The 15,600-nt window shown below is 38.4% G+C and overlaps 1 protein-coding gene across 2 annotated transcripts in view; it reads right to left on the bottom strand.

The window, feature by feature from the left end:
• The window catches only part of TEX10 (testis expressed 10), a 57,608-nt gene that overhangs the window by 27,823 nt on the left and 14,185 nt on the right, over positions 1-15,600 (bottom strand). The window lies entirely within an intron of this gene.

Here is a 15,600-nt window from a genome sequence, read left to right as displayed (position 1 = left end):
AAAAAATTTCAAAAAAGATATCTCAAATACAGTACTTCAAAAAGAAAACTTGTGACTTAGACTATAAATCCCTATTTCAGAATATGGTATATTCAACAGCAGGCCCTATTTATTTCATGTTTAGAAAAATGTAAAGTTAATTAAAGTAAAAAAATCTCTCTAGGGGTGCCTGGGTGGCTCAGTAGGTTAAGTGTCTGACTTCAGCTTAGGTCATGATCTCGCGGTTCATGGGTTCAAGCCCTGCGTCGGGCTCTGTGCTGACAGCTCACAGCCTGGATCCTGCTTCTGATTCTGTGTGTCTGTCTGTCTCTCTCTCGCTCTCTCTCTGCCCCTCCCCCACTCGTGCTCTGTCTCTGTCTCAGAAATAAACAAACATTAAAAAAATTAAAAAAAAAAGAAATCTGGTGCTATTAGAGCATCAAATGTAGGGTTAGGAATGACAATGAGCTGGAAAGGTAAAATGGAACCACATTACAAAGAGTCTGGGAGGCTAAGGGCACTAAAATTAATTATGCAAGCATGACTGAAAACTTATTTCAGATGGGCGATTCTGTGGATGGAAAGGAAAAATGAGAGTTACAAAATTATAAACGGGGCGCCTGGATGGTTGTCGGTTCAGCATCTTACTCTTGATTTTGGCTCAGGTCATGATCTCCCACTTCATGAGATGGAGCCTTGTGTCAGGCTCTGTGCTGACAGCACAGAGTCTGCTTGAGATTCTCTCCCTCTCTCTCTGCCCCTCTCCTGGGTGCATGTGCACGTGCTCTCTCTCAAAATAAATAAACATTAAAAAAAATAAATTTTAAAAAACTATAAACAAAGAAACAATTGTATGGCTCTTGTAGCAATCTAGGCAAGAGATGACAAGTGCAAGAACCAGGGTCAATGCTGGGTATAGACTGGGAGAAGGCAGGACATTTAGAAAGAATAAAAATTAGCTGGATTTGAAGTCTGAAGTATATATGTGTGTGTGAGTTTGGGGACAGTGGGATTTGGAGGAGTCAGAAGTTCCAGCATTGGTGACTGGATAAATGAAGTAGCAGAGATCCAGAAAATAAATATTACTTTTGATTATGTTGGGCTTGCAGTGTTTCTGGTATAAATCCAGGCAGAGATGGCCAACAGACAGCTCAATGTACAAGTTTGACAACAGAGAGAAAAGTCCAAACTATTTAACAGATTACTCACATAACCACTCCTAGCTGCAAAAGAAGATGAGAAATCTAGTTTTTATTTTGCACGGTCATATTCCTAAACACTGGAAATTAAGAAAGGAATGAGAACTGGGACAGACAACTAGCAGTCTGTACCACAAACCCAAAATTTCTACAAGGTTTTTCGCCAAACGGCCCAGTGCCCAAAACCAAGGCACATTTTAACATTAATTAGACCACTCAAAACTCAACTGCCACATTTCTTCACAAGTAGAGCTTTCCAAGATCTACCATAAGTTTATCTCAAGCAGCATAATTTATTACTGTCTGGAAGGTCTCAATGGACACTACAAATTTGGGAGAATTCATTCTGCTCCTCCAATAATTTATACAAATTTTTAAGAGTAAATATACCAACCATCAATTCTATGAGGGAGGTAGGCCACTGGGGATACTCCAATTTTCAATAATTATAAATGTAGGTAATCCCCTTCCTGGAAACAACTTTAAAACTAGATGAAATTTTTTAAAAACCTCAAAAGCAGGGGCACCTGGATGGCTCAGTTAAGTGCCCAACTCCTGATATTGGCTCACATTGTGATCTCGTGGTCATGGAATCGAACCCAGTGTCGGGTTCCATGCTGACAGCACAGAGCCTGCTTGGGATTCTTTCTCTCTCTCTCTCTCTCTCTCTCTCTCTCTCTCTGCCCCTCTCTCCCACTTGTGCTCTCTCTCTCAAAATAAATAAACATTAAAAAAAACTCAAAAGCTCAAGAGCTAAGATAATAAACATTTATTGGGCCCAAAAACCTAGGAAAAAAGCAAGATACTAGCACTCAAGGCTCTGTCCTTAGGGCAGCTGCCAATTCCAAAGAAAAAACTGCAAAACTGAAGTAACCTTTTAGTGGCCTCACAGGGAAAAGTCAAAGCCCAGGGCCTGCCAAACACCGGAACTTTCATGTTATCCAGGGTAAAGGTAAACGAGAAATAAAAACAGCTCTCAGATAAAACGTAATCCCAATTTTGCTTTCTACCACTGGTTTGAGTAACAATTCTTCCCAATTAGCTCTACAGAGTCAACACAATTCAAATCAAAATCCCAGCAAGCTACTTGTAGTTATCAATAAATTGATTCCGAAGTTTATACAGAAAGGCAAAAGACCTAAAACACCCAAGATAGAAGTAGAACAAAGCTGGAGGACTTATTCTACCCAATTTCAAGAGTTACCATATACAACTACAGTAACAAAGACAGCATGGAATTGGTGAAAGAACAGACACACGTAGGTTAATGGAACAAGGAGCTCCAAAATAGACCCGTAAAAATATAATCAACTCATCTCTGACAAAAGACCAAAAGCAACTCAGTGGAGAATGAAGTCTTTTCAACAAAGGTGCTAGGAGCAAATGGACAAAAATTCTACAAATGAAAAACAAAAATTCAATGTATTTGTGTCTGAGCTCAGTTGAACAAAACTGAAGAATTAAAAGCTAGAACAAAGGAGATTTAAGGAAAGAAAGAAAGAAAGAAAGAGAAAGAAAGAAAGAAAAAAAAAGAAGATGCAGTAAGTAAATGTAACATGTTAACATGTTTAATCAGTCTTTACAGGAGAGAAATGTGACTGCAATTTTTTTTAAGATAATGAGAATTTATCAGATCTGTTTAAAGATATTCCAATCAAGATTTAAGATCTCAGATTTAAGTTCACTGAATCCCAAGGAGAATAAAAAAAAAAATAAAAAACAAAAACCCCACCTGGATACATCACTGTGAAAAATGCAAAAAACAAAAAGAAAATTCATGGGGAGTGTGAATAGGAAGCTTTTAAAGTAACAACAGTTAGACTCATAACTGACTTCTTAACAGAAAATGAAAATCTGCAGACAGTAAAGTGTTACTGTCAGTGTGCTTAAAGAAAACTGCCAAACCTAGAGTACTATGCTCTGCTCGAACACTCTTTAAAAATGAAAAATATGTATATATATATTTTAGACAAAACAATTAAGCAAAAATAACCTCCAGCAGATTCTGAATGGTCCCAGATAGATGGAAACAGACATATGAAAAAATGAAGAGCATAAACATAGGAAATACATGGACAGAACTTAGGTGATGGATACAAGTTCTCCAAAATACTGATTTTGGTTTGAAACAAGCTCAAATTTTGTCACTGGCATAAATACTGTCAGCCGTTTTCTTGGAATTGATAGGCTCTTTGTTCATTTTGAGAAAATAACTGCCAAATATCCAAGTCTGAATCCACAGTTCGTCTGGTAGTCATTCTTTCAAGTTAAAATTATGTCCATCACAGAAAAATACTTCCAAGTAGAATAATCACAAAAGTGTACTTCCTTGAGACAACCATCATCCCATGGTATGCATTCAAATTACTTTACACACACTTTGTCACGCTGAATATAAGAAAAATGTGTTCTCAAGGGTCATGACTTAACAAAATTAGTAGTTTTTACTGCTTCATTAAGGACATTTTTAAGTGAGTGCATGGTGGTGAAGAATACGATGTTTTACTAGTACAGTTGGCGCCATTGCCCTAGTTCATGCTAAGACACCGGCAGTCCTATCCACCACTGCTTTTGTACCATCAGTGCAAATGTCAGAACAATCAAAAAGGCAAACAATGTCTTAATGATATAATTGTGAAAATAGTTCTGGCCTTGGAGACCCCAGAGATCACAGACTACACTTTGAGAAACGCTGTCTTAGATAACTGACATAAGAGTAAGCCAGCTAACTATAACAAACTGTCTCACAATAGCAACTATGATCTACTGTTTATAGGATATCCCCGTAAGCTTCTTTCCCACTCCCAACCTAATTTGTTATCTTAAGGTTCTCCCAAAGTAGTATCTGCCCCTAAAAATTTCAGATTCTGGATATTCAATGGGAGTCCTTATTTAAACTATTTAGAAGGGGTACCTGGGTGGCTCAGTCAGTTAAGCATCTGACTTCAGTTGGGTTCTTGATCTTGCAGTTCTGAGTTTGCGCCATGCATCAGGCTCTGCACTGTCAGTGCAGAGCCTGCTTGGGATTCTGTCTCCCTCTCTCTCTTCCCCTATACCGCTTGCTCTCTATCTCTCACAAAATAAATAAAGATGAACTTAAAAAAACAAACAAGCTAGTTAGGAAAACTTTCTACATATAATACATCCAATAAACTTCCTTTTTACCAAATAAACTTTATACTCTTCCAAATATCTTTTCTTTTGGCCTTAACAGGCATTGCTACTCAATTTTAATTATAGGAAGCTCAGATTTCTTCTATACATGTAACTGCAAGTCAATTTCCTTTTGAATTCTGCTTCTTTAAGTACTCAATTCCTGCTGCACTCTTTCTCTGGGCTCTATTCTGTCTTCAGGGTCCCACAAATAAATTTATTTGCCAGTAACTTTTTCTAAAATTTAATCATTCATATACAGTCTGAACTAGTATTTATTATGTTTCTTTAACATAGCTCACTTTTTTAAAACAAGTAAGGGCGCCTGGGTGGCTCAGTAGGTTAAGCATCCAACTCTTGATTTCGGCTCAGGTCATGATCTCATGGTTCAGGAGTTCAAGCCCTATGTCGGGCTCTGTGTTGACAGTGTGGAGACTGCTTGGGATTCTCTCTCTCTCCCTCTATGCCCCCCCTCAAAAATAAATAAAATTTAAACAAAAAAAAAAAAAAAAAAAAGAGGAGAAAGGAAAAAGTACACCTATTAAAAAAAATAAAATTTCTAAAAAAACTTTGTCACTGCCATAAGCAGAAAATCAATCTTTTTCTATACCCTTTGCACTAAATTCCCAACAACCAAACCACCACTTAATGACAACTTGCCAAATCAAAGCTCTCCATTCCCACTCAAAAAAGAAACTAATTTTCCCAGCATACTAGAAAATCATCCCAACTAGTGGATGACTCCAGTCAGCTTGCTCTCACAAGCCGATTCATACACCAAAGGCAAGACTTAGCTGTTGTGAACAGAAAGATTTGGAGTCCCAAGTAAAAGAAAGACACAGTTTTTAGGACACAAGAGAAGTCATTTAGGCCCCAGCTAGTTTCTGTGATCTATGCCCCACTGGTTCTACTAAGCCTAAGGACACTTTTTACAAAACTTCCTAGCAGAAGTACAAAGAAATGCAAAAACTTTAGTAGTTAAGGATTTTAAGGGAACAAAAGGAATGCAAAAACAGTCTAAGTATGTCTGTGCAAATTTATGCCTGCCTGTACATGCGATGACAAAGCCCCCCTTTCTGAATATTCATCCTAAACCCCAAATAAAAAGAACCTGCTCACCCATATTCAGGGAGTCATGGATTTGGAAGCTATTCCCCATGATCTCCTTATTTGTAGCAAATGGTTTTCTTTGTGTGACCACTGCATCTCTAGAACTCACCAAGGAATGAACTCATGTTAGTTCAGTTATAGTATCTGCTCCCAGTACATATTAGAATTATCTTGTTAAAGACCATCACCACGTAGGTTCATACATTTTGAGCAAAAAAAGAGTTTTCTTACAGATGACTACAATGCATTTTTAAATGTCTGTATTTTCAATGACAAATTATATCCTTTGATATACAGGGAAGAACTGAAAGCAGGAACTCAAATGGATATTTGAAGACCAATGTTTACAACAGCATCATTCCCAATAACCAAAAGGTGGAAACCAACCAAAAGTGCATTGACAGATGAATGGATAAACAAAATATGGTATATATATACAGTGGAGTATTATTTAGCCTTAAAAAGGAAGGAAAACATGGAAGCAACCAAGAGATCCTTCAGGAAGTAGGCGAGTGCATACATAAACTGTGACCTACCCATATAATGAAACATTACTTAGCACTTAAGAGAGCTATCAGGGTGCCTGGGTGGCTCATTGAGCATCTGACTCAGGTCAAGATCTCCCAGGTTCATGGGTTCAAGCCCCACGCTGACAGCCTGGAGCCTGCTTAAGATTCTGCATCTCCCTCTCTCTCTGCCCCACCCCTCACTTGTGCATGCTCACACACTCTCTCAAAAATAAACAAACATAAAAAGAGCTATCAAGTCATGAAAAAAACATGGGGAGGGATGAATAGGCAGAGAACAGGATTTTTAGGGCAGTGAAACTATCCTATATGATACCAACAAGGCAGATACACATCATTTTACATTTGTCAAAACTCACAGAATGTTACTACCACCAGGGAACCCTAAGGTAAACGACAGATTTGAGATGTGTCCATGCAGGTACATAGATTCTAACAAATGTAAAACTATGTGCACGATAGAAGAAAGGCTATGCATTTCTAGGAGGAGTACACGACAGTTCTGTATGTACTTTCTGTTCAATTTTACTTTGAAACTAAAACTGCTCCAAAAAATAAAACCTATTTAAAAAAACAAGAAATGAAATGCTGGTACACGCTACAATACGGATGAACCTTGAAGACATTTTCCTAAGTGAAATTACACCAGATACAAAAGGAAAAGTATTTTATGATTCTACTTCTATGAGATACCTAGAAGAGTCAAATTAGAGATAAAAAGTAGAGCAGTGGTTCCAAGAGCTGGTGGTAGGGGACAATGGTGAGTTATTTTTTAACCGATACGCTTTCAAGTTGGGAAAATGAAAATATTTCTGGAAATGGATGGTAGTGATGGTTGCATAACAATGTAAATATACTTAATACTACTGAACCGAACACATACAAGTAATTAAGTTAAAAAGGTAAAGGGACACCTGGGAGGCTCAGTCAGGTAAGCGTCCAACTTTGGCTCAGGTCATGACCTCATGATTCATGAAATCAAGCCTCACAAGGGCCTCTGTGCTATCAGCTTGGGATTCTCTACCTTCTTCTCTCCCTGCCCCTCTCTGACTTGCACTTGCACGCACGCTTGTCTCTCTCAAAATAAACATTTTTTTAAAAAGCTCAAATTTCATGTTATGTATATTTTACCACAATAAAAATCAATACTATCCTTTGTATTTGAACCAAAGATGAACAAATTTAGACATCAGGTAAAAAATTAACTGAGGTTATATGAATAAGATGAAGACCACTGGCCAAAGCCAACGTTGTCCCCCCAACTTTAACTTTTGTTGCCCTCCACAGGTTATCTAAGTATTCGATGCAGCTCCTTATGAAGTAAAAGAGCAGCCCAAAATCCCTAAAAATGAATCCCTAGGGAATCTTGTAAAAAATAAGCCAGTTATATTGCCAATCTATTTTTGCTAAAAATCCCACAACTGCAAAGTTGTCTGGGAAAATGGCAGTACTAGTAGGAGGACCCTAAGCTTGCCTCCTCCCATGGATACAACTAGATAACACCCGTATCAGTGTAAATTACCTAGGAAACCATCCAGAAACTGGCAGAACAAATTCCACAACTAAAAGCAGGGAAGGGGACATATTAAAGAAGGTAGGAAGGGCAAAGACAGTCTGGAAGCAAAATGAACCATGGCTATTTGACACAATGGAGAAGGAGATGGTGGCATAGAGAAGGGCAGAAAACAGACTTCACGTAGGGGAGCCCTTGAACAGGGGGATGAATCCCTGGAATATTTGCCTTTGAAAATGAGAGGGGCTGAATTTTGTAGTTCTCAAAAACCAGCGGGACTTAAAGCCTGAAATTTTAAAAATTGGCAGACTTGGCTCTGAGAAAGCCCAGAAGACATTAGGAAGCAGAGTTCCCACAATTAAAGAGAGCAGGACAAACAGCCCGTGCAAATACAGCATAGTATCAGCAACTGGAAAACTCAAGAGCAGACAAGAGGGAGAGTGATTTGCGATTTGCTCATCTCAAAGCATGGCCCAGAGAGGCAGAGGTCACAGGGAGACCCCTCTAGGAACAAAGGACCTGGCAAGGGTCATTTCCCTCTTCTCCCTTCAGCATAAATAGCCACCAACAGGAAACAGCCCCGTGCTACCACTCCTAACCTAACCTGCCAAGCCTCCTTACATCCCACCCCTGCCAAAACATCCCACACCCTCCACCATACCCAACACCCCCCAACCCATGACAATTCAGCAGATATGCCCTTCCCAGTCACATGCAGGCCTGAGTCCTAGGGCTGCAGGCCCCTCCCCAAGAAACCCAGCACAAACTCTGCCAATGCCACATCTCCTGACATTCATGTTTTGCAGGACCTCAGTTCTGGCAGCAGTAGTGGCAGGTCTCCTTTCATAAGCAGACCACTACACCCCTTATTAAAATGTGTTCCACCTGGGGGCACCTAGGTGGCTCAGCCAGCTGTGCGTCCAACTTTGGCTCAGGTCATGATCTCACAGTTCATGTATTCAAGCCCCATGTCAGGCTCTTGCTAACAGCTCAGAGCCTGGAGCCTGCTTCGGATTCTGTGTCTCCCTCTCTCTCTGTCCCTAACTCATCCCCCGCCCCCCGCCAAACAAATAAACATTTAAACAAATAAACAGTGTCCCACCCCTGCCAAGGATCACTGTACACAATGAGCAAAGAGAGCTTCTGTAAACTACACTAAAGGAAAAAGAGGCCAAGACGTAAATGGAGAGCACACACAAAACACATAGGAGACACTCTCTTGAAGCATCAGGCCTTGGGAAACGGGACACTGCATTGCCGGGCACTACAGGACCTCTTCTTTAAGAGACTATTATTGTTAAGAGCAAAAGAAACAGCTGACTTCCCTAACCCACAGAAACAGACACAGGAAGTCAGGCAAAATGAGGAGACAGAGAAACATCTCCCAAATGAAAGACCAGGACCAAACCACAGCATGAGACCAAAGTGAAAATAAGTAATATGCCTGATAGAGAATTTAAGATACAGGAGAGGCGCACCTGGGTGGCTCAGTTGGTTAAGCATCTGACGCTTGATCTCAGCTCGGGCCTTGATCTCAAGGTCCTGAGTTCACGCCCCATGTTGGGCTCTGCACTGAAAATGAACCTTACTTAAAAAAAAAAAAAAAAGACACTGGATTGGAGAAAAGAATGGAGAACATCAGTAAGACTGTCAAAGAATAAAAAGAACTAATCAGAGATCAAGAACACAGAAAATGAAATTTAAGATACACTGGATGGAATAAATATCAGGCTAGACAAAGCAAAGAATAAATTAATGACCTGGAAGACAGAGTAATGGAAGGTAACCAAGCTGAGTAAATAAGAGGAAAGAAACTTATGCAAACTGAGAATAGTCTTAGGGTACTCAGTGACTCCATCCAGCATAGTAACAATCTGCATTATAGGGATCTCAGAAGAGGAGATAAGAGGGAAGAAAATTTATTTGAAGAAATAATACCTGAAAACTTCCCTAGTCTGGGGAAGGAACAGAGATCCAGATTCAGGAAAAAGAGACCCTCCCCCCACTCCCAATTCAAACCATGGCCATCCACACCAACAAACATAGTAATTAAAATGGCAAAAAGTAGTGATAAAGAAAAAATTTTTAAAGGACCATGAGAAAGTAAGACAGTTACGTACAAGTGAACCCTACAGGAGTATCAGTGGATTTTTCAGCAGAAACTTTGCAGGCCAGAAAGGAGTACAGCAGGATATATTCAACACGCTGAAAGGGAAAAATCTGTGGCCAAGAATATCCAGAATAGAAGGAGAGATAAAAGAGTTTCTCAGACAAAAATTAAGGAACGCATGACCACTAAACCAGCCCTACAAGAAATGTTTAAAGGGGACTCTGAATGAAAAGGAAGACCATAAGTGAGAGTACAAAAAGTAGAAAACACATAAGCAATAAGAATAAATGTATTTGTAAATATTCAGTTAAGGGATTCATAAAATAGAAGGATGTAAAATATGAAACCATGTACCTAAAACATGGGAGGGAGAGGAGTAAATAACAGTATAAACTTAAATGATCATCAACTTAATATAGACTGCTATATGCATGTAGAAGATGTTATGTGCAAACCTAATGATAACCACGTATCAAACATCAGTAATAGATATGCAAAGAATAAAGAGAAAAGAATCCAAGTATATCACTAGAAAAAGCAAACTAACTATGAAAGAGAGCAAGAGAAGAGAAAGGATCAGAGAAAATCTACAGGAACAACCATAAAACAAGTAACAAAATGGCAGTAAATACATATCTATTCAATATTTACTTTGAATGTAAATGGACTAAATGATCCAATCAAAAGACACAGGGTGACAGAGTGGATTAAAAAAACAAGACCCAACTATATGCTGCCTACAAAAGACTCGTTTCTGACCTAACGACACGTGCAGATTGAAAGTGAGGGGATGAAAAAATATTTATCATGCAAATGGATGTTAAAAGAAAACCAAGACGGCAATACTTATACTGGACAAAATAGACTTTAAAAAGACTTGTTATAGACTATAACAAAAGACAAAAAAGGGGCACTATGTAATAATAAAGGGGGCATTCCAAACAAGAGGATATAAAAATTGTAAGTACTTGCACATCCAACATGGGAGCACCCAAATACAAAAAACAATTAATAACAAACATAAAAGAAATAACTGATAGTAATACAATAATAATAGGGGACTTTAAAAGTCCACTTATATCAATGGACAGGTCATCCAAACAGAAAATCAACAAAGAAATAGTGGCTTTGAATGAAATCCTGGACCACATGGATTGAACATATTCAGAACATTCTATCTTAAAACAGCAGAGTACAGGGGCGCCTGGGTGGCGCAGTCGGTTAAGCGTCCGACTTCAGCCAGGTCATGATCTCACGGTCCGTCAGGCTCTGGGCTGATGGCTCGGAGCCTGGAGCCTGTTTCCGATTCTGTGTCTCCCTCTCTCTCTGCCCCTCCCCCGTTCATGCTCTGTCTCTCTCTGTCCCAAAAATAAATAAAAAACGTTGAAAAAAAATTTTTTTAAAAACAGCAGAGTACAAATTCTTTTCAAGTGCACACAAAACATTTTCCAGAATAGATCACATATTAGGCCACAAAACAAGTCTCAACAAATTAAAAAAAAAAAAATCAATGTTCTATATACATCTTTTCTGACCACAATGCCATCAAACTACAACTAAACCACAAGAAAAAAATCTGAAAAGAGCACAAATACATGGAGGTTAAGTTAAATAACATGCCATTAAACAATGAATGGGTCAACCAAGAAATCAGAGAATATCAAAAATTACATGAAAATGAAAACACAACAGTCCAAAATCTTTGGGCTGTAGCAAAGTGGTTTAAGAAAGAAGTTTATATAGGTGGCTCAGTTGGTTAAGCATCTGACTTGGGCTCAGGTCATAATCACGTGGATCGTGAGTTCAAGCCCCACATTGGGCTCTGCGCTGACAGCTCAGAGCCTGGAGCCTGCTTCGTGTGTTGCCCTCTCTCTCTGCCCCTTCCCCCACTCATATTCTCTCTCTCAAAAAATTAACAGGCATTAAAAAAATTTTTTTTCAAATGGTTTAAAAAAAAATCTTAAGAAAGAAGTTTATAGTAACACAGGTCTACCTCAAGAAGAAAAACCTCAAGGGGCGCCTGGGTGGCTCAGTCGGTTAAGCATCTGACTTCGGCTCAGGTCATGATCCCATGGTTCGTGGGTTCAAGCCCCGCATTGGGCTCTGAGCTGACACCAGGGAGCCTGAAGCCTGCTTCTGATTCTGTGTCTCCCTCTCTCTCTGCCCCTCCCCTGCTCACGCTGTCTCTGTCTCTCAAAAATAAATAAATGTAAAAAATAAAAAACCTCAATAAAACCTCAAATAAGCACACTAACCTTACACCTAAAGAAGCCACAAAAAGAACAAAACCCAAAGCCATCAAAAGGAAAAAAATAATTAAAGATTAGAGCAGAAATAAATGATACAGAAATTTAGAAAAAATAATTGAACATATCAATGAAACCAGAAACTGGTTCTTCTATCAACAAAAACTGATAAACCTCTAGCAAGACTCAACAAAAAACTAAATAAAGAAAAATTAAAAAATAAAATAAATACCTACGAGAGGGAGAGAAAGACCCAAATGCAATTAATGAAAAAGGAGAAATAATAACCAACACCCTAGAAATACAAACAACTGTAACAGGATACTATGAAAATATCTATGCCAACAAATTGGACAACTTGGAAGAAATGGATAAATTCCTAGAAACATAACCTACCAAAACTAAAGCAGGAAGAAATAGAAAATCTGATCCCATCAATTACCAGCAATGAAATTGAATCAGTAATCAAAAAACTCCCAACAAACAAAAGTCCAGAACCAGACGGCTTCACAGGCAGATTCTAGCAAACATTTAGAGAAGAGTTAATACTCCTTCTCCAACTATTACAAAAAATAAAAAAGGTAAACTTCCAAATTCATTCAATGAGGCCAATTACCACCCTGATACCAAAACCAGATAAAGACACAAAAAAGAGAACTATAGGCCATTATCTCTTACAGATGCAAATATCCTCAACAAAATATTAGCAAACCAAATCCGACAATATATTTAAAAAAGCATATACCATGATCAAGTGGAATTTACTTCTAGGATGCAAAGGTGGTTTAATATTTGCAAAACAGTCAGGGCGCCTGGGTGGCTCAGTTGGTTTCAGTGTCAGACTTCAGCTCAGGTCATATCTCCCGGTTCATGGGTTCGAACCTGCTTTGGATTTTGTGTCTCCCTCTCTCTGTCCCTCCCCCACTCAGGATCTATCTCAAAAATAAACATCAAAAAATAATATTCGCAAAACAATCAATGTGATACATTACATCAGTAAGAAAAAGAATACAAACCATATAGATGATGCATTCTGTCCCACAGATGCAAAAAAGCATTTGACAAAGTACAGCATCCATTCATGATAAAAACCCTTTGCAGAGTAGGTCTAGAAGGAACATAGCTCAATATAATAAAACCCACAGCCAACATCTTACTCAGTGGTGAAAAACTGAGAGCTTTTCCCTTGAGGTCAGGAACAAGACAAGGACGTCCATTCTCACCAAGTTTATTCAACATAATGTTGGAAGTCCCAGCAATTAGATAACATAAAGAAATAAAAGGCATCCAAATTGGTAAGGAAGAAGTAAAACTCTATTTACAGTAACAGGAGACTATACACAGAAAACCCAAAATTCTCCACCAAAATACTAGAACTGATAAATGAATTCAGTAACGTCACAGGATACAAAATCAATGTACAAAAATCTGTTGCATTCTTATACACTAATAATGAAACAAGCAAAAAGTGAAATTAAGACAACAATCCCATTTACAAATGCACCAAAAACAATAAAAGATCTAGGAATAAACTTAACCAGAGGTGAACAACCTACACTCTGAAAAATTTTTAAAAACTGATGAAAGAAAGTGAAGATGACACAAACAAATGGAAAAACATTCCATGCTCATGGGTTGGAAGAATAAATATTGTTAAAATGTCTATATTACCCAAAATCAATCTATACATTTAATGCAACCCCTATCAAAATGCCAATAGCATTTTTCACAGAACAATCCTAAAATGTGTATAGAACCACAAAAGCCCTCAATAGCCAAATCAATCATGAAAAAGGAAAACAAAACTGGAGGTATCACAATTCCAGATTTCAAGTTATATTACAAAGCAGTGGCAATTAAAACATATGCTACTGGCATAGACATGTAGATCAGACAGGGGTAGGATAGAAAGTCCAGAAATAAACCTACTATTATATGGTCAATTAATCTTGGACAAAGGAGAAATGAATATACAATGGAAAAATGTCTCAACAAATGGTGTTGGGAAAACTGGACAGCTACACACAAAAAAGAATGAAAATGGACCACTTTCTCATACCATATACAAAAACAAATTCAAAATGTATTCAAGACCTAAATGTGAGACCTCAAACCATAAAAATCCTTGACAAGAGCACAGGCAGTAATCTGACACTGGCCATAGCAACATTTTTCTAGATAGTTCTCCTGAGGCAAGGGAAATAAAAACAAAAGTAAACTACTAGGACTTCATCAAAATAAAAGACTTCTGCACAGAGAGGAAACAATCATCAAAACTAAATAATACCACCCTACAGAATGGGAGAAAATATTTGCAAATGACATATCCAATAAAGGGTTAGTAGCTAAAATATATAAAAGACTGACACAACCCAATACCTAAAAAACAAATAATCCAATTTAAAACAAGAATATGTGAACTGACATTTCTCCAAAGACGACATACAGATGGCCAATGGCCAACAGACACATGAAAAGATGCTCAACATCACTCGTGATCAAGGAAACATAAATCAAAACTACAACGTGGTATCACTTCCCACCTGTCAGAATGGCTAAAATCAAAAACAGAAGACACAAGTGCTGCAAGGATGTGAAGAAAAAGGAGCACTCATGTACTGCTGATGGGAATGCAAATTGGTATAGCCATTGTGGAAAACAGCATGGAGGTTCCTCAAAAAATTAAAAACAGGGGTGCCTGGGTGGGCTCAGTCAGTGTCAGACTCTTGATCTCAGCTCAGGTCTTGATCTTGGGGTTGTGAGTTCGAGCCCCACATTGGGCTCCACATTGGGTGTGAAGCCTACTTAAAAACAAAAGTTAAAAATAGAACTACCCTATGATCCAAGAATCACACTACTGGGTATCTACCCAAAAATACAAAAACATTAATTCAAAGGGATACATGTACACATGTTTATTGCAGCATTACTTATAATAGCCGTACTATGGAAGCAGTCCAAGTATCCATCGAAAGATGAATGGATAAAGAAGGTACTGCATATGTTTGTACATACACACACACACACACACACACACACACACACACACACACACGAATATTTAGCCATAAAAAAGAATGAAATCTTGCCATTTGCAACAACATGGATGGACCTGAAGAGGATAGTGCTAAGCGAAATAGGTCAGAGAAAGACAAATACCATATGACTTCACTCAAATGTGGAAACTTACGGAAAATTCAAAAAAACAAAAAAGAACAACAAAAAAAAAAAAAAGGAGGGAGAAAAAAACCAAGAAACAGACTCTTAACTATAGAGAACAAACTGACGGTTCCCAGTGGGGAGTTGGGTAGAGGTATGGGTTAAATAGGGGATGGGGATTAAAGAGTACACTTACTGTAATGAAATAAAATTCAATTTAATTTTCAAAATTCCACATGGGGGCACCTGGGTAGCTCAGTCGGTTAAGCGTACAACTTCAACACAGGGCATGATCTCACAGTTCATGAGTTCAAGCCCCGCATCAGGCTCCAGTTCAGAGCCTGGAGCTTGCTTCAGATCCTGTGTCTCCCTCTCTCTCTGCCCCTCCCCTGCTCGCGCTCTATCTCTGTCTCTCTAAAATAGATGTTACAATTTTTTTTTTAATAAAATAAAATCTTTTAAAAAAATTCCACAATTTCATTACCTCAACATCTTCATAAAGTTAACTCCTTTTTACCTTTTATATCTTGGTACAAATCACTTCATCAGGGCAGCCTTCCCTACAACTCTATTCCCTCTTAAAAGATCAGGACAAGCTCCTTAT

The sequence above is a fragment of the Acinonyx jubatus genome, chromosome D4, assembly GCF_027475565.1.
Source record: "Acinonyx jubatus isolate Ajub_Pintada_27869175 chromosome D4, VMU_Ajub_asm_v1.0, whole genome shotgun sequence".
NCBI classification, from domain to species: Eukaryota; Metazoa; Chordata; class Mammalia; order Carnivora; family Felidae; genus Acinonyx; species Acinonyx jubatus.
Note: the sequence above shows the minus strand (reverse complement) of the source record. Positions and strands in the feature narration are given on the sequence as shown.